This window comes from Micrasema longulum, unplaced genomic scaffold (assembly GCF_059751315.1).
Source record: "Micrasema longulum isolate JH-2025_06_02 unplaced genomic scaffold, ASM5975131v1 h1tg000855l, whole genome shotgun sequence".
Classification (NCBI taxonomy): Eukaryota; Metazoa; Arthropoda; class Insecta; order Trichoptera; family Brachycentridae; genus Micrasema; species Micrasema longulum.
In genome coordinates this window covers 120,247-142,112 of record NW_028278047.1, presented here as the reverse complement: position 1 = coordinate 142,112, position 21,866 = coordinate 120,247, and the positions used below count along the sequence as shown (strand labels likewise).

Here is a 21,866-nt window from a genome sequence, read left to right as displayed (position 1 = left end):
TCAATTCTTAAATGGCTGCGCTACAAAATTCCTTTACACCTGGTGAGGTATCATTATTTATTTATTTATTAACGGACGTTGTCCATTTATACAATTTATAGGGTTTTAATATTACAATAAAAGAATAGTCAAAAATATTTTTTTTAAAAAGAAAAGAAGCATTGCCAAACATAGGGGACATCGAGACAATATATATCTGGATTATTTTAAAAAAATAATGAACAAAAGTAAAAAAATCTAGATCGCGCCAAACTAACAATAAATAAAAGCAAATCGGCATGTTTTTAATACATTTTTTTCTCAAATAGTAAATTATCACCAGATGTCAAAATAAACACAAAAGCAAACAACAAAAAAAACACTGTAATTTTAAACAACACAAATATATTGGAACTGGATAAACACAACTTTACACCTTAAAGTTTTGATTCTTGATGAGGAAATCCTTCAATCGTTAGTGCTCGTTTAAATCGCTTTAAACTTAAACTAAAAAAGTCCAGATCTTGTCTTAAGTTAACCATACAACAAAGACCACAAGCAAAAGACAGAATATTACATATACATCATCATAATTCCCTTTCCGCACCCAATGGTGCATAGGGCGCTACATTGGTACACCAATCTCAGTGTATCTTAATCATTTTTTGTTAGGTCAGGGTAAGATCATCAGTCTTACGCTTTAGGTAGCAGTTCAGGGACTATAAAATATTCTAGTTTAAAAACACATTTTTAAATAAATATTTCATGTCAATGTGCCGAAGAGAGATTAAGGAAGAGAAAGGAGATGCTTCTTCAGACGTAATTTAAACAGAGATACTGTGGATAGATGTTATACAGGGATAACGTTAGTATAAACAGATGTCAAATTGATGTCAAACAACGCGATTTGCAGTTAGTTATGCTTTAACAACTTTAACTTTTTCCAACGCAACGGTTATTTTAAACTTAAGTAAGGCAAAACTTATACTTCTAATAAAAAAACCGGCCCGGCTTTAGGAGTTTATGTGTGATTATTTTTTTTTGTCAGGGTGTCGTATTTGTTATTTTATCAAACTTCATGTTATTATTTCAGTAGATTCTATCATTTTTTTATCAGTTCATATCTTTTCTGGAGATATTTTGTATTGTTTATATTTTTTTTCCATATGTTTTCTTCTGTTTTATATACTGCCAGTTTTGTTTTTTTTAGTTCCATCATTTTTGTAAGATTTTCATATATTTCAATATTATTTATTTTTCATGCGATTTCCATATTTAAATCACATCTAGACATCACTAAAACTAAATAATATGCCATATTATATTAAAATAAGTTAATGCTGCCTACCTCAGAACAGGTATTAATTATACCTCGTGAGTATAGACAGTGTCAAATATGTTTGCTTTTAATTTAATTTGACTTAATTGTGTTGGATACACTTATTACTATTTTGCGAAAAGAAAATATTGTATTATTATCTATAATAAACGCCGATTTTCTTATTATATTATGAACAATTTATAAAACGTCATTTTTGTGAAATTCCAAATAAGGATTTTTTGTGCATGATTTGAAAAATCTTTTCAGTTTACATTGCACCAAAACATCATTAAAGAAGGTGTGTTAATGGTTTTTATGAAGTGGGGTAAAAAAATATTCTCGCTTATAGACAGAACTTTCAAATGAGCGCCAATCGAAATTTTCAAGAATACGAATAGATATCGCACATTTGATGAAATAGAGTTAAAACTCAAAAAATCTGAATTTCCAGGACACCCAAAAAACTAAATAAACACGTTATCTTCCCACGGATTTTCATTGAGTTTTTTTATTTTTATTTTCACCCTTCGATCCTTTATAGGGCAAAATTATTATAAAAGAATTTTAATTTCAAATGTTAAATTTTAAAATACTTATTGCCCACATAAAATAAATTCGATTAAAAAAAACTATATATTTTTTAGATTTTCAGAAAAACAAAATTTTTCATCGATCAGTATATTGACTAATGATTGTTTAAAGTTATGTAAGAAAATCAATATATATAATAAAAATACACAGATATTCTTTACAAATTTTTATTACAGAATATTGACAATTACAAACACAAGTATAAATATCAGAAATTACATTTTTTTACAACCGTTTTGACTACGCCATAAACACGTGGATTTCTAAGTAACCGCGCCAACTTCACGCGGTTGGAACAATAACTTAACCAACGACCATTCTGGACAACATATTGAAGTTTTTTTTTTTTATGATAAAGTTGAAATTTCTATGGGCGGTTTTGGAAATATGGCTCTTAAAGTGACTGGTTAATTATACTAACCGATTTCGGTCATTGCCCTATAAAGGATTAAAGCAATGCAGATGTGTCATTTATATTTAGATTTATCTTAAAAAATACTATGAACGAAACATTTTTGAAATAATATATCAATTGTTAAATGGAAAATTGTTAAAATATGACACTGTTTGAAGACAGTGGCGTTCGGATAAGTGTTGATATGTGTTTCATACAGCTAACAAGCGGGTGAATCGTAAAGCTAGAATGATGTATTTTTTTTAGAATATGTGAGTTTTTTTATAACTTATTCAGTTTTAGTTGTGGCTTTATTTCATCGGATGTGCGAGATTACTTATATGAAATATATTAATCTATTATGTAAGAGCGATTCTTTTTCTAGGATGGTTGTATTTACTTCGAACGAACTTTCGAAGTTTTTAACCACACCTTGATCAAGGCGTGGTATCAAATTAATAATGACCGCAAGTATGAATTCCAACGTTTTTGATACGCTCTCTACAAAAAAGAGCAAATAATATTACATAAATTTGTTTTCAAGAGGTTGAAAGATGTGGACAAACATTATAATTTTGTTGATAAATCAAATCGTTCTTTAAGACGAACAAAATTCCCTTATTTTAAATATTTTGTCATATTAGGAAAATTATTTTAACGTATTTTCTGGAAGAGAAACAATTTGGATTACCAGCATCAGAAAATGTTTCAGCTCTTTCAAGATTCTTATCTATATATTTTTATAAAAAGATGCAATAATTCAGACAGTTGAGTTACTATTTTTTAAAAACGCAAACGGTGTTGATAGGGAAATTCTATTCTGATACTCTTTCTAAAAAATAAAACAACAAAATCGGTTCAGTTTTGAGGTGCGGAAAACGGGACAACGAAACATCGGTTTTAGTGTGACATAATTAGTCCGAAGTGCAGTTGTCTTTTTCGTACAGTATCAGGGAAGCATTTGCGAGAAAAAGACCGAAGAATAATGTTCAAATACCTATTTATTAAAATTCTCAGCCACCGCCTTCTCTTAACTAAACTGATTCCATTAGTGAAATTACGAAATTACTTCAGACTCTTTTTTATCTTGAAACATTATTTTATCAGATTATTCTATTTTGCTCGGTACGACATACTCGCTTTTGAAAATTCGTAAATCAAAGTGAAAAATTATCATAAATATAATGTTGAACTGTATACATTAAAAGTGCCTTAAGATATAAAACGATAAAAAAATATTCAAATAACCTACTTTCAATTCTGGGTACAAAATAAAATTGCGAGTATGAGTCACTGAGGTGTAATTAAATAGAGATGATGCTTCATAGAACGATATGTTCAAATTATGTTCTAAACATAAGCGTTGTCGCGTCATACCTCATCAACTCCACCGTACAAAACGTGTTTGTGGAGTAAAAAAAACTGACTGTCTACGCCAGTTTACTGTGAATTCAAAGTTGTATGTCGAGCCTTTTTACACTGTTTCACATTTACTGACCGCTGCGCGTAAAACACTATTTCCTACCAAATACAAGATTAGTTCCGAAACCTCAATAGAACGGAACACAGGACGGGTGCTTAGTGCCGAATCTAGTGGATACATATATATCAATTGTGTGAGTTCCTTTTTTTTATATGGATAGTCGTAACAATGCAGTGCCTTATGCACTTTTAGGTCCAAGTAAGTCAGCAGGAAATGGGTAAAACTATATAGTGTAATTGAACACAATATTAATCGGGATGTGGTCCCGTGGCTAGTGTTGCGGACTAACTGATCAGAGGTCCGAGATTCAAATCCCACTCTATTCTAACTTGTTTCCTATTTTCTAATTTCTGATATGAACTGGTTTTAAACGACCCCGAAATAGGTAAATATTGGGGTAAATCATAAGAACGCAAGTATTTTTTTTAATTTAGGAAATTAAAAAAATTCAAATTAATTAATTAACGAATGTATGAAGCCTGTGTAAAAACTAAAATATGTTATTTGCAACTACTATGGGGAACAGGAAATCAAAATGACGTAAATGGACTACAAAAATAAAATTTTAAAGTTAGTATATGATCTCCCTTCCCTTATCTAACAGTAACTAGAGAACTTTTTAAACAAACTAAACAATTAAATGTAACTGAACTTTTTTAACTAGAATCCTTAAAATTTATTCATAAATTAGCCACTGATGTAATTGTGGACAAAAAACTAAAACTTGAAAAAAAATTGTAGTAAACATGGACACAATACGAGAATATCAATTTTTTTTTAATATTATTTCATATTTTTGTAAAAAAACACTGTTATGTTAAATGTATTCTATATTAAATTTTTTTTTTCTATATTTTTTTTATTTTTAAATCATATAACACAAAGTATTTTAGAAGTATAATACGTTGAATTACATTCCCAGGAGTAACAACAACTCAATTTAGGACATAAGTAATATTAACATTTAGAAAATAACACATATTGAGACAAAGAAACAAAGCAATTTTAGGACCTTTATAACTAAATATAGCACAACAATATAGACGCCAAAAACCTTTTCCTACACAAGCAGAATAAATATATAAAAACAAACGCTTTTAAGAAAAAAAAAAGTAGTGAATCCACTAAGCGAGATAAGGTCATTAACATCACATGCCATGCAGATGATGCTGCCATAGTGATGATGAGAACATATCCATCTCAGTTAGTAAACATCTGGATGCCTAAGAAATGTCGTATAGTACAATAAAAACATGATTATTGGAAACATAATTCGGATATACAAAACGTGTGTCAGACCAAATCATGGTGTATATAACAGAGGCGAGGATAGATAGAGAGAAAATAAAAAATACGAAAACCTAGTAGAAAAACTAGATAGAAAAACCAAATAACTGCTCAGAACGTCAGAGATGAAAGTACTAAAGGCAATCGCAGGGAAACCCAAAAGAGGCAGAATCTAGAGTCAAGAAGTTAGATGGATTTGCGATACCCAGTGCATAGTAAATAGATTATGGAGAGATTAGGTCAATAATTCCATTAATGGACAGCTCCGAAATTCCCTATACCATTGCCCAGTTTATGTTTATATTCATGTTTATAAAAGGCATTTGTGCCGTGTACACACTAATAAATAAATAAATAAATAGCTTATAAAACCTTCTATAACGAGACAAGGACAGTCGAGACCAATAAACCAGGGACTGATAATATACAATAAACCACCAGACAAAACTAAACAAAAGTCTCAGACAACCTCTACAAAATATGTTTAAAATATTATCATTAACAGTAGAATATATTAAATGTATGTTATCCGTAAGGGTTTATAAATAAAATTTCTAATAAAAAAAACTGTGCGAGGATTTGAATTGCGCCTCATATGTTGAGCTGAAGAGGGCTGCAGAGCAGAGGCTGACAAGATGCATGACTTTGTTGCAAACCAATCTCCAGGATCGAGAAGAAGAAATAAAAATAAAAATACATTTTTCAAACTATATTTCTGTGACAAATCACTTTTTGAATGTTTACAACTCATACGTGTGAAATGTTTTGAATGGAAAAAAGATATTACTATTTCCTTCTAAGGCAATTGGGTACTCATCTTTAACTCGAGTATGGGTGGAACTAATATTATTACGAGATTATTATACAGTTTTGACAGTGGTTGGAATGCTTTTCTTCGGTGTGGCAATAAATTAAACCACATTCAAATACTCGTAATATGATACGGTGTATGTGGTCAGAATAATAAAGTCGTAGGTTGGGTGGGTTACTGTGTACGTACGCTTATTACTTTTACATTACACGAGTATACCCCTTTTTTGGACTTGTGGGATAGAAGATATCAATGCATACTGATTTAGATATACAGACATTTTAAAATAATTCTAAACAAGAAATATTTTAAAACCAATTAAGCAATTTGCAAATTAATGCTCCGAATGCCTATTCGTCCAAGACGCCAAAGTACATTCAATCAACCCTTTCAGCCAGGATGGTCTTTTAAGTACACACGAAATTTAAGATTTATTTTTAATATTAAAAGCTTTAATTTTGTGGACCAAATATTTCAAAACATGTTAGTAAATTTTTGTATATAAACACTTGCGGACTTTTCTATGTATAGCGATTTTAAGACGTACCCGTCTCTTAGTCAGAACACTAATTACATGCAAATCCCACTACCCAACTTGGTGGTTACAAAAAAAAGACCAACATGCTGATAGGACCCACGGTAATAAAAACTAACATTCACATGCAGTTCTATTTTGATAGATTTAGCATATTACAATAGAGATGAGGAACATTTTTGAGGAGGTAATATAGAAGTACAGGCATCTACAGGGTCGCTTTACACACTTTGGAACATTTACCATTATGCCTATATTTAAACATCTTTATTCCTTAAATTATTTCATTTGTTGAATCTCACCCGCATCAATGAAGGTTTTAGCTCTTAAGCTTCACGAAAATTGACAGACGGAAGAATGGTGAATTTGACACAGTGGGAATAATTATTGTCAAAAATCTACGATGGGAGGTTCAGGTCCAATCGCTCGTTTCCAGATTAAAAAAACTGTATCATGTATTTTGCTCATTTAGGAACATCTTGGATATTGGCAATCTCAGAACTATGTATTTTCCTATTTTCCAGCCCTACCATACCTATGGTATAGTGGGCTGGGGAGGTTGCACTGCGTCTATCATGAACCCCCTGATAAACGTACAAAAATTAATACTAAGAGTGATGCTGCGATGTCCCCCCACTTTCCCATCTGAGACATTGTTCCAATTCATGAAGGTACTGGACATTAGACAATATTTTTGAAAAGAGTCATTGACACGTTTCTGGCCCTGTGGCCACAACCGTAGATCCCAGCAGAATGCTCGGGCGAGGTTTTCCTGTAATTTGAATTAATTTATTCCAAAAATACGTACGACGTTTGCTCGGAGGAACTTATCTTTTGTGGCCTCAACAGTGTTCAATGTCCTGGATGAAGATATTAAGTTCTCCAAACGAAAAGTATTTTCAAGAGGAGTGTACATGTCTGGATTTTGTCCAAAGGAAGAGACCATTGCAGGAGACTGCGGCGAGATATTGCATAGATTTATATACTATTAAGCGTGTTGTCCAGATGCCCTTTAAAAATATATGTATGTCAATGTAATAATATTAAATTTGTATTATTTTGCTATAATTGAATTATGTACGTGCTTCCACTTATCATTATGTTGTATCCCAACTCCGATAATAAATATGAATGGGTATAATAATGTTGATGAATTGAAGCCGTTTTTGGTCCCGTAGCTAGAGTTGCGGACTGACTCACAGATCAGAGGTTCGAAGTCCGAAAACCGGTTTTCTTTATTTCAAATTTATTTTTTTAAAATACGTACAGTATTTTGAAGACAAAAAGACGCATCGGACACAAAGACACCCAATTAAAAAATTGGGGTAATTATTATGAAATTTTAGAGCAAAAAAGTGCGTCATATGGTCCGAAAAATACGGTATTTGGGTTCTTATGATTTACACAAATTTAAATTTTTGGGGGGATTTTCTAAAAGTAAGTTATTTACAACTCTGAAAATTGTCGTAAAATATGAATATTTGGAAAAATCAAAGGAACACAAATATTTAGGTATTTAAGAAAAAAATTCGAGTGCTTTTTTAAAAATATTTCAGTTATGATCCATACTCCAAGACAGGCACCGTGGCGCAGTTGGTTAGGCGGCCAACTGTAAAACTGGCGTCGCGGGTTCGATTCCCGCTAGTTGCAATAAAACAATCATAGAAAGATTTTTCTCAATTAGTCTGGGTGTTATGATGTATTTTTCATTACCTCCTTCCATTTCCCTTCTATTCCACATACTGACAAGCCTCAAAATAGAGGCGAAGCGGGTTAATTTTTTCATTTTTTTTAAACTACTTATATTTTGTATCTCTTTCTTCCATTCTTCTGTTCTTTCTTACGATAATGATGAATACTTAACGGAACCTCAATTTCTATTCCAAAAACTCTCATTGTTTTGGTTATGGATGGGCCATAAATTATAGATAGTTTTAAATATAGGTAATAACTTTTAATGCCATGTGGTATATGTCTAAAAATGTTTATAGGTACAAGATGTTCATTATTCAAGACGGGCCGATAGTGCGTCTCATATTTCTACATGAGCGGTTAATGTTATAATTGATCAATAAAATCCCAATTTAAATACTTTCGGCTAATATTGAATTACCCACGTAATATCGATAGTGGATAAAATACCATGTAACCACAATCTGAATGCATATTTACCCACACCAATGTTTCTCAACCTGTGGGTCGCAAAGGCTTTAGGGGGTCGCGGTCACAACCAAGGCAGTAAAATGTGAGAGTTGTTTATTTTTATCTAAATTTGTTGCAACAGAGAGGAAAAACATTTTTGAGAAGGGGATATGAAAGTCTAGGCATTTACAGGGCTTATGACATGTCATGGGCTAATTTAAGTGGCCACTTTACAAAGTGCGTAACATTCACCATTCTGCCTATGTTTAAACATCCACGTTTCCTCAACTCTTCCATCTGTTGACTTTTGTACAGTAAAAGAGCTGAAACCTTTATCATGCGGTTGAGATTCATTCAGCTAAACCAATTCACCTACTAGGCAACGCTTGAAAACTATTTTAATGTAAATGCCTAGACTTTCATATTCCCTTTTCAAAAAATTTTCCCTCTCTGTTGCAATAAATTTAGATATAAATAACTCCCAAGGGAGGAAATCCAGCCTGTCTGAAAACATTTGTACATGCCAAAAACATTGTTTTTTATTTCATTTATCAATTATTTTTTCATCTTCTTCTTTATTCCCTTTCCGCACTTAATGGTGCATAGGGTTGTTACATCAATCGCAGCGTATCTTGATCTATTTTTTTAAAATATGATCAGTCTTACGCCTCAGCTGCCAGTTCAGGAAATAAGAAATATTCTAGTACTAAAACACCGTTTTAAAAAAAGATTTCACATCAACTTTGTCGGGAATCGAACCCGAGACCTTTGGATGGCAAGAAAACGCGCTGACCACAACACCACGAGGCCGACGTTATTTATTTACTTGTAATAAACTAGCTTTGTATATAAACTAATATTTACACTTACTTTAGTTACATATTAATTTTTATCATTTTGCAGTAAATAAAACATTTCTCTTCATTCAAAGTCTTTTCATTTATTACTCATTTAGGCATCTCTTCATACATTTTTAAACCTTCATACAAAATACAATTTAGGGATTCTGTTTTTTTTATGGCAGCTTTACACTATTGATGAAGTATTTGAGCATTCGATTGCTAAAAAAATTAAATATAAAAAAAGCATTTTATATATCAATCACTTTTTGATGGTATCCAATTGAGTTTTTCTCGCATTGTTTCTATTTTGTTACATCTACCTCTCTTTGGCACAATTCTTGAGCATTTATTTAGGTCCTACACTAAAGTAAAAATACAATAATTTCAATGAGAAGGCCATGAATGTTGATTTTTTGCCAATTTGTCGAATCATGGTTTTGTGTTTGAGACGCATATAACGAAATTATTTTCTTAATTTTAGTTATTAGACCTATTTATCTTTTAAGCTTCTATATCCACCATTGAAGAGAACGATAGTACGCATATGTAGGACTATTGTGAATGGCACTAATAATTTCAAAGTTTTTCTTGGTAGCTCTGAATATTCTTATTTTTTCTTCACCAAGAAAACGTTTTACACGTAAAAAGGTCGCGCATTTAAAAGTTTCCCTGACCTTGATTGAGTAGAAAGTACGACCAGAGTCGTCTGGTTCCGAGAATTACAAATTATTTTTTGTCCTTTTAAGCCCAAAAAATATTGTTAAATTACATAATTGAATCCGTCCTTTGAGAAACCTTATCAGTCAGTCAGTCTAAACATTTTATAGAAATCACAGAAAAACATTTTTTTTAGAAAATTTTGAAAGAAATTTTTATCTTTAACACAAATAAAAAAGTAGCTAATAGCGTATTTTTTTTAATTTCCCTTATTTTTTTATAAAATATCGGTTTCTTAACGGAATTAAGTGAGTTTGAAGTCAAAGTTGCAACCCCTAAAATCCTGACTAATGAAGTTTCTTAAATGACCGATTCAATTTCTGACGAGTTCTGAGAAGGACTGTAATTTGTAAATGGTTGTCAGTTGTCAAATTTCATGAATCCGGGTATAATATTACCCACGTAGGCCCATTTCACACGTACAGTCACAGTGACACACACACTACTAGTTAACATAGTTCAGTCAAAATTCGCTCTAGAATATTAAATTGTTTTCAACCAAGTATGTAAGTGAAGCACAAAAAAATATATACTAAATTGTAAAACTAAACACAAGCAACAAAAAGATATAAATTACTTAGGATCTCCCCAAAAATAAGTGAGTAAAAACAAGAATTAAAAAAAAAAATATATTTAACATAACTATTACCTACAAATTGATAATTACAAGCATCAATAAAATTCATGTTGTGACAGGACAGCATAGTGGTAAAGGAAGTTACCTGTTTTAACCGACCAATACTACTTTAAATCTGCTTTACCTACATGGTCCTTAGCACAGAAATCTACTTTTGCCTACCTGTTTTATCGACAAAACTAGGTTTTGAAAACTTGCGCCTGGGAGAAAGCAATTTGATTAGCACAAAAATAAATCTATTTGCGTAAATATACATACATATAAATTTTGTTGAAATTTATTTTGGCCTAAACAAAAAAAAAAAAAAAAAAAATGTACAGTAACACACCTATCAACCCATTTAACAAATCAACATTGACACCAAGATCACCTAAACAGAACGAGGAGAGAAACAAAATCGTCAGATCTCTCTCAGAGGGAAACTCTGACCCAGAGGAATACACAAAAAGCCCAGGCAATGATAGCTCCCTGCAAGGTGAAACTTTGGAAACGTCAAATATGTATTACCAAAATCCCCTGATTGAAGCCCGCACGTTTATACAAAATATAAAATCAATAATGTCAGAAGGGAAAATGAAGTTTTCAGTTCTTCAACGAGACAAAATAAACGCAGAAACCGATAACCTATATCACATTATAGCAAAACTAGTATCAGAAAATGCGGAAATGAGAGGAGAATTGAAGATTTTAAGGCCTCTGACTACTCAAATAGTAAAAAATATATCGGAAATAAATGAAAAAATCAAAATATTGAATACAAAACCAGAACAAACCAATACTACGTACTTTAACCAAACTAAAAAAGCGGACCCAATGATTATTATCAAACCAAAAAGCGAGCAATCAGCTGAGACAACGACAAAGGATATTAAAAAACACATCGACCCTGTTGAAAAGGGAGTAACTGGTATAAGAAACTTGAAAAAAGGATCTATATTTATAACATGTAAAGGGCAAGAAGACACAATCACTATGCGAGAAGAAGTAAGAAGAAAATTAGGAGACAAATATGAAGTAAATATTCCAGAAAAGAAAAAACCAATTTTAAAGATCATTGGCCTAACCGAAAAACTCGATCCAGAAGAGATTGAGGAAAAAATCCAAATACAAAATAACTTTGAAGCAAATAGTAAAATTTCAGTTAAGTATATAAAAGAGATGAAAAATCGTAAAGATGAAACATATTTTGTCGTTTTTCTGGAAGTAGACGGAAAGACGTATGAAAAGATGCTTCAGAACGAAAAAATCAACATTGGATGGGATAGGTGCTCAGTATACACACATTTCTCTATACTACGTTGTTACAAATGTAATGGATATAATCACAAAGCCCAGCATTGCAAAAACAACAAGTCCTGCTCTAGGTGCGCAGGCAATCACAGTTATAGTGAATGCACCACTGAAGCAAACAACCATAAATGCATAAATTGCAGAAAAGTAAACGACCGACTAAAGCTCCAGCTCAATGATAACCATCCATCATGGAGCACAGAATGCCCCACTTATAAAAGAAAAATAGAGGCAGTAAAACGGAAAACAGATTTTTTAGATTAAATTCAAGGAAGATAAGACATGAAAAAAATAATAACATTAAAATTCTTTACTTTAATATCCGAGGAATCAAATCGAAAATAGATGAGCTTAATATGCAAATAGCAAACATGAAAATTAAGCCAAACATAATCATACTCACTGAAACTTGGCTGCAAGAACATGAAACAAACACATACAAAATAAAAAACTACGAAGCAGCGCACTCATGCAGAAATGGAAAAGGAGGAGGAGTATCCATACATATAGATAATCAACACGATTTTAAATTAGAAAATATCGAAGCCTATAAGGAAAAAAACAATATCATTAAATTACAGGTAATAGACCCAAAACTCACAATATATGCAATTTACAGGCAACCTGGAAAAAATAAAATAAAAGACTACATCGAATACCTCGACCGAACACTAAATAATCACGGAACTGAAAAAAGCATCATTATCGGAGACCTTAACATTAATTTACTAGACACACATAACGACGTTAAAGACTACATAAATATGCTTAAAAGCAAAAACCTAAAAATTATCAACCGAAAAACTGACAAAGAATACACCAGAAAAAACCAACGAGGACAAAATTCAATAATAGATCATGTAATAACAAATATAAAACCAAAAGAGAAAATAGAAGTTTACCTTACCGACACCCCACTAAGTGACCACAGACAAATAGACATACAATTGAAAATACCACCAAACAATCCCAAAAAAAGCCTACAAAAGTATGCCTCTAAAAAAATTGACTATGCAAAACTTAAAGAAAACATAACAAAAATAACAAATCATCTCAACATTGAAAGTTTTAAGGAACTACAAGAAATAATTCAAGAAGAAACGAGACAAAACACAAAAACCACCATTAAAAACTATACAACTTCAACTAAAGAAGGCTGGATGACAAAAGAAATATATGACAAAATTAAAACAAGAGACCAACTGTATAAAAAAATGCAATACTTTCCATCATTTACCCAACAATTTAAAATTCTGCAAGCAGAAGTTAGAAACAACATAAAAAGAACAAAAAAAAAACACTTTGCTAGTCGCATAAATGAAACTAATGGGAACAGTTACAAAATATGGAAAGAAATTAAAAACATTACCCAAGAAAATAATACCAAAAAAACTAACATATCTAAATTAAAAAAAGAAAATGGTGAAGAGACTCAGAATGCAAAAGAAATAGCCGATATAATAAACAACTATTACACAAACATCGGAAAAGAACTAGCAAGCGCTATAGTAAATCAAAATACAACCAAAACAAATTTTAGAAAAATAGAATATGATGCAGAAATTTACTTAAGATATACGAGCAACAAAGAAATCAGCAAAATAATAAACGGGCTCAAAGACAACACATCACCTGGCCATGACGAAATAAAAGTTGTTACAGTCAAAAAAATAAAGGAAGAAATAACCACGACAATAGTGAAATTGATAAATAAACATATAGCAAACGGAAGCTTTCCAGAAGTAATGAAATTAGCAAGAATAACACCAATTTACAAAGGAGGAGAAAAAAACTTAGCTTCTAACTACAGACCCATTGCAAACTTAACCATTCTAAGTAAAATATTTGAAAAAGTGCTACACAATCGATTATACCAACACCTTGAAAACCTTAATTTTATTGCAAAAGACCAACATGGATTTCAAAAAAGAAAGGGCACCTCCACAGCAATGACATCAGTTTGCAACTTTATACAAACCAAAATTGATAAAGGAAATACAGTGACTGCACTCATACTTGACTTCAAGAAGGCATTTGATACAGTCCACATAGATACCCTTCTAGATAAACTAAAACATACAGGAGTTAAGGGACAAGCTCTCAAAATATTTAAAAACTATCTACAAGGAAGAAAACAGTTTACGAAAATTGAAGAACACAAAAGTGAAATAACAACAATGCAATTTGGAGTACCTCAGGGATCAATATTAGGACCATTGTTTTATATAATATACATTAACGACATAATACACAGTGACATAATGGGAAAAAAAACAATCTATGCGGACGACTTAGGAATTTTATATGAAAACAAAAATGACATTGAAACGACTAAAACCATCAACAATGACGTGCAAAAACTATTAGAATGGACAAACAAAAACTTCTTAACACTAAATGCCAAGAAATGCAATATAATACATTTCGAAACACAAAAGAAGAACCATAACATGAACATAAAAATAAACAACGAAACTCTTAAAGAACTAGAACATGTGACTTACCTAGGACTTACAATGGACAGACAATTAAAATGGACAAAACACATAGACGGACTCACTAAAGTAATGGCATCACTACATAGCCTCTTCTACAAAATTAAAGATTTTATACCAAGAAAAGAAAAAATTATGATGTACGAAGCCTATGTCAAAAGTAAATTGAGTTACATGATCGCCTTCTGGGGAACTGGTAACAAGACAGACATAACAAGAATACAAAGACAACAAAATAAAATTCTTAAACTAACATACAACCTACCCTACCTGACCTCTACGACTGAACTGTACAAAAAAACACACCAGTTTGACATAAACTACTTGACTAAAATTGAGACCTTAAAAATTGTGCACAAAATAACATTGGGAAACATACAAGACGACGACATAATATTAGTCAAAAATGCTGACATACATAAATATAACACCAGACAACAAAAACACTATCATATTGAAAAAGCAAAGACAAACACAGGACAGTCAAAAATACTACATAATGGACTTAAACACTACAACGACCTACCTTACTACTTGAAAACTTTTAATGGAGACAAATTTAAAATCAATCTGAAAAAGCACATGATGACTGAACTAACTAGACTAGACGAGACATAAAATGACTAGACAATATTAAATTTCTAATGTAACCCTAACGGGTTTTTTAAAATTGTAAATAAATAAAAAAAAAAAAAAAAAAAAAAAAAAAGTATAGTCTAAATCCACACGGCTCGATAAATATACCATCAGATCGGAAAATATTGGAATTCCATCAGTTTCATTTCATTTACGCATGTATTTTTTAAGTTTTCGTTATGACGAAAAAAACATTTACTGTGAAATTGAATGGAGAGGTTTGATTATTTTTTTAGAGCATTCATACACTGTCAGGATATTATTTAATACTGTTTATGGTAGTTAAACAACGATGTAATTACAAATTAATCAGACCAGTTAAAGAGAAAATGGATTTAGGTTAAACAAGATATCAAACTGTAAAGGGATGTAGACAAATGAATAACGAATTATTAAAAAAGAAACTAAGCAGTAAGCCAGGATTATTTTATAAAGAAACGAGGGCATTATATGTAAAGTGAGAAAATGACGTGACTTTTGAATTCCATTAATAGGCTTTAATTTAATAATTAAAGTAGAACTTTTTTTATAAATCTATTCAAAAATATTTTTCTAAATCCATTGTAAATAATGACTTTTTTGTTTATGGAAACTATTACTTCACACATATTTACTACGAGGGTCGTCCACAAAATAAGGTTACAAAGGCTCCTAAGGCCGCGAAATTTTTATTGTTATTTTTTATTTTATTTGGGATTTTTACATCTTTTACATAAAAAAATAAGTAGAAATATATTAACAGTACTGGAGCCAATTAAAAAAATCCACTGTAAATCTAATAACACATAATATATAAGAAAAGAGTTTACGTAATTGTATGTGTGAACGTTTGTATTCATGTGCGTGTATGTGAATGTGTGTATGCGTGAATAAATGAGGGATAGAGTACATGTATGTGTCGGAATGAATGAGGGAGAAGATGCGTGTGCGTGGGTGCGTAAGTAAAAAAAAACAGTAATTTTAAACTTGTAATTATATTGAAAAGGGTACAGATAAGGAGTTTGATTATTTAAAAAAATAAAAATAGTTTATACCTACTTTCGAAATCTTTTTGTTAAAATTAAAGTCAAGAAATGATATAAATTGAATTTTTTTAGAGTATGGTAAATCTTCAAAACCCTATTCCGAAAAAAAGCATTTTATTTTAAAATTTCATTGATACACAACAGGCGCGTTCCGTCCATACATACTGTGGATGAGGCGCATCTCTTGAATATTTGAAAATAATAATAACTAGTTCATTTAAAAAAATAAAAATATGAAAAGAAAATCTTCAAATATTCCTAAAATTAATTTATTTAGTATTTCTTGTCAAGGTACTGAATATCAAAGTACCTTGGCATTGACAGTATTCGTTAGATACGCTTTAAACTGGATACTAATTATAATTTTAAGTCCAGTCCTATTACAAATGATTGAATTTCCGCGCACGCGCATTTGGGTTCATAGCGTTGTCATATTGCTCTACAAAACTCGTAGAGATAAGAGCATCCAACTCGCATAATGCTAAGAAAAAACGACTAATAAGATATAGCATAAATATTCAAGTAGCGTATTATTGAAATTTGGCAAAAATCGAAGAGTATCTCGAGTTTTAGGTTTTATAGACAATGTATATTGCATCATTTTCGTAATATAATACACTAAGCGTACTTTATAAAAGTAGTTCTTTGCTATATTGATTTTAATTAGATATTTACCTATACTTATGTATCATTACTATCATGCCTACTAAAAATGAAGACATGATTTTTTTGTCAGGATCCTTGCTGATAATATTCACCGCACGCGCCTGATACACAACTGAATGAATTATGTGCAACGAGTCCCATACAATACGGTAGGTAACCACAAAATACAGTAAATACGATATAATGTCAACCATAAAACAAGGTAGGTATGACGATACCCGTACGTTGATTCAAAACGAACATACAAATACATATTATATGAACCTACATAATATATAAATAAGAATAACATATGCGTAAATGTATTAAGCAAATTATTATTCATAAAATATTTGAATAAATAAATAAAAATATTATAAATATTTTCGATAGATTAGTAATGAATAACAGGATAACAGAAACGAGAAGGAGTAAGTAAAACCTATGTAAGTCAGTATAGTAATGAGTATAGTCGGGTGGTAGAACATGGTAACTTGTGGCGCTTTCGTCTTCGCTGTTTTGTCCACATTGTATTACCGGTCACGTGACGCTGCGGCCTTGCGGGGCCGTACAATGACCTTGGCTGTGGGAACGGACTATAGACGGACGATGGTCGCGATTTTCAAAGGCAATCAAGATAAAACCAACAGCATATTTAATTTTAGAAAAATGGAGAGAAAACAATGTTTTAATTATTTTCTCCCACGTTGTCTGTTGCTCAATCATTTCAAATACTTGTTTTATGTTTTATTCTTGTTTATTTGGTAGGAATACTAAAACTATAATTTTTTTCCGTACGTGTTAATAAAATAAAATACATAAAAATTGCCTTAAAAATACAATGTTACGTTGAACTGTATTTCCAAGTCAAAGGGAAAGTCGTTTACGGACTAAATTTTCATTCTTCACAAGGTATAAAATGTAATAAAATATTGAAAAAATATAATTACTTAATAAAATACAAAGAATGCGAAATTGAGAACACTTAGACATCGGGAAATATTCAAACTGCCTTTATTTTCAAGCAATGCAACATACCTTACACCTTTAGCCCGCATGTGTCGGAAATATAAAATATACTGTCTAAATAACAAAATCGACATATTTCATGATACCTACTCTTTTTTAGAAAAATCAACTTCAAATGAGCAAGACATATGCTCGTATAAAACCTAAGATACAAAGGTTGAGGACTGGAATTTACCTTCCAACATTGGATTGGAGTTGCAAATTTCTTGATCACTTTTTAATAATTTAAATTGGTGATGTGGTTATTCCATGTAAATAAAAAAAACTTTTTTTATGTGCTATGTGTTATTTGCAAATTATATTTTGTTGTCATCATTCCACGTCTGCTCCCTAGTTAGAGCATATGGTGACCACGAAGATCTCCAGGCATCCTGTGCATTCTTTCAAGTCAGATTCGCGTACCGTAGTTCTGACACAAACTGCCGACAAACAGCCAGCAGCGGACGTCCAGGACGTCGAGAACCTGATGCTTTGTAAAGTAAGCAAACTTGGTTAAGGCTCTGAAGAGGCATCCGCAGAACATGGGCAAGTCAAATGTATCGCCTCCGCTTGATGGCAGTTATCACTGGAGTTTACTGCGTCCGTTGCCTTATTATTTCATTTCTTACAAAGTCAAACCACCACACACTCAAGACTCTTCTGAGACATCTATTTCAATAAAATAAAAATAAAATAAAATTCAATACAGAACGTTAGTCACATAGAGTAGGAACTTGTGTCCACAAATGTGAATTTACGTTTGACTGAAATTCAAAACATCGAACATCTGAGTTTTGAGAGTGAAAAAAAAAAAGAAAAGTTGAAAGTGCTTGAGGAGAATATAAGATATTTCTGATGAACGTAGCAGCCTTATATAACGAGCGTTTTGAAGGTCCGCGGATGGACCTAGCTCGGTCTAGTGCTGCGGATGCCTCAGGAAACCTCATTGATCCAAGTTCCCCTTTCACACCTACGGGCTCCCGCCGTCCTGAAAGACCGTCAACGATGATATTTTGTATAACAACAGAGATGAAGTACATTTTAAAGAAGATAATAAAGAAGTCTAGGCATCTACAGGGTTTATCACATGTCATTGGCTGGTTTAGGTAGCCACTTTACACATTGTGTAACATTCACCATTCTGTTTATATTTGAACACCTAAATCCCTTCAATTATTTCATCTGTTAATGTTTGTGAAGAGAAAGAGCTTAAACCTTTATTTATGCGGGTGAGATTTGTGTAGTTGAATTATTTCACCTACATACTAGGCCAGTCATTAAACCAGCCAATGACAGGTGATAAGCCCTGTAGACTTCTATATGACCTTATCTAAAATGTACTTCATCCTGTTGTAATATGTTAATATTAGCAGCTTCCCAGAGAGTTGAATCTAGTCCTTGTCTACAAAATACTGGTGACGATCTTTTAAATTTATTCGACGGAACAAAGTGACACGGGATTGACGTGGGAGGAGGCGCCAGTGCTGGCTAGCGACAGGGTCTCCTGGAGACGTCTGGTGATGTCCACATCCTTCACTTAGGAGTGAATGTAGAAAAAATAAAAGAATGAAAAATAAGTCAATTATCTGTAAATAAATAGAGCTAAACTTATTCATTTGAAAAACTGGCCGCGGGTGACTCCTCGCTTTGCATAAATTTGGTACAATTTCCAAACAGTGCATTGTGCGAATAATGAGGCAACTTATTTTCAAGGCATAATTTCTCAAAGCTCGCTATAACGTACATACCATAATAGTATCGAATGTCATATGTGACTAACATGAAAAAACATGAACCTCTATTCGGCAAACATGACGATGCTCAATACATAATGCTAATATTTTTACAAGTCAATTACCTAGACGTGTTCCGACTTCGGTAATATTGACACAAGTAATTGGCAGGTTTTTGTTTGAGACAGATTTGGACAAATATTGCATAGCCTTACCTCGTTGCGGTTTGGTGTAAGACGCGTAACCAATGCAAAATATTTTTAACAGAAAAATAACTGCACACATAAATAACAGAGTAGCGAGAGATTTTTCGGAAAAATATATTATGTAGGTGCTAATAAATGTATGGCTATCCATGAAACATTAGTACACGTATTATTTATGTTTCTTATATTTTATCACACTAATTTATATTAGTTTAAACAATATATTACGATATGATTTATGTATTCCTCATTAATTGATTTTTAAAATCATGTGCGTAATTCAGCATAACAACTAGTCGTGAAATATTTTTAGAACTATTGTAAAAGAGGTTTTTACGTGTGGGAGGGACCGTAGAGTAAAATTGTTTTGCTTTGCGCGTGTTTACATTTTATTGAGTTCTTTTGACCTCAATTTATCGTGAAATTTGAGCCGTAGACACCTCGCAAACAACTCCTACATCCAATTTCTTAAACTCAGGGAATAGATTAATACATACTATATTCTTCGCCTTTAGAAGCATTAAAAAATGAGTATCGAATAAAAAATAAGGAAAAAATAGAAAAACAATAAAAAGTAGAAATTTCCTGGTTGTATATAAATAAAACATTTAAAGAAGGCGCCGCCATGCGCCAAGAAAAAGTAGTTGCAAACAAACTGGCAAAGGCGTTTGCGGTTGGGATGTTTTTGTCGTATTTTATATCAAAGGATCGTTTTCTCAGGATTAATCTTAGATCCTTCTAGGAGTCACTTTAGCAGACATCCGCAATTAAACGAATTCTTGATAATAAGCTTAACAGACGTTTTCTCCCGACATTATCTATACTATTTTTAACCACAAACAAATTTTGAAAACCGCTTCACAGTAGCGCAATGCAATAAACGAGTATGTACGTAGAGTGGGCCGATGATGTATGAGGTTTTTTATTTTTTTAGACATCAAAGTGAAAGGGGTCTAAAAAGTTGCATTTTGGATCACATTGAACGTAAAAATTATTTAAAAAAATATTACATACGACTTTTGGCCCTCAACCGAGGTTTGGAGTTTGTCTGAACGTTTTGTTTATTATTTGTATTGATAAAAATATTTTTTGTCGGTAAAGAAATAACTTAATCACATTACTAATTCGAACACGTTTTCAAACTACCGAAATGGAAAAAGTTTATACTCCGCGGAACTAATTCCGTTGAGAGCCTGGCTAATATTGATGAAAACAATGGCTCATTTAAACAATGCTACTCATTTATTAGAAAACAAACTGCAACTCACGCCCTTAGATGCTTATTAATTAAGGTTTGATGCACATTATAAAATATAATTGGACTGATTTACTTACTCAAATTTAAAATGACAGCCGGTTTAGAGCAAAAAATCGACTTTTTCGAAAACTTCAAGCTCTGGTTGAATATTTTTTGCATTCTGAGTAATCCAAAAGACATCTTTTTAGACCCCTTTCATTTCTTAATTCAGAAAAAAAATAAATCGGCTCACCCTCATGTACAGGGTTTCAAGAGATGAAAGAGTAGAAAAAGATGTTGAAAGTTGAAATGAAAGTAAATGCGGGCAAAAAAATGAACGGCGCATTAAGCGCAGTCATTAATAATGAATATATGTGAATTGAAGCTGGACTGGCAGTGCGCAACGGAGTTTTAGTCTCAACACTTATGCGTGGAAGTGAAACATGAAACTGACAGGAAGTATGAAAGCAGAGTGAACGCGGTCGAGATGCGATCTTTTAAACGAATGTGTGGGATTATTAAAGAAATTTAACTTTGTTATCGGTGTTACACAATTTTATTATTTTACAAGAACACTACTACAGTTTCGGGAGAGCACTTCTCTCATCGAAGAGTGATATAAAACTTTTTTTAATATCCAATTTTTATGTCACCCGATGATGGGAGGAGTGCTCTCCCGAAACTGTAGTAGTGTTCTTGTAAAATAATAAAATTGTGATAAAATAAGTGTTACGAAGTGAATGCCGATTCAATTGATAATTTTAGAATGTATGGGAACTCAAAGTATGACTGAGTTACGAATGATGAAATCAGGCGAGAGTGCAAATCTGAGATACATAGGTGTTATTGATA

The 21,866-nt window shown here is 31.9% G+C and overlaps 1 protein-coding gene across 1 annotated transcript in view; it reads right to left on the bottom strand.

Moving 5' to 3' along the window:
- Nucleotides 1-21,866, bottom strand: part of LOC148278610 (uncharacterized) — a 99,796-nt gene that overhangs the window by 12,543 nt on the left and 65,387 nt on the right. The gene's annotated exons all lie outside the window — the stretch shown is intronic.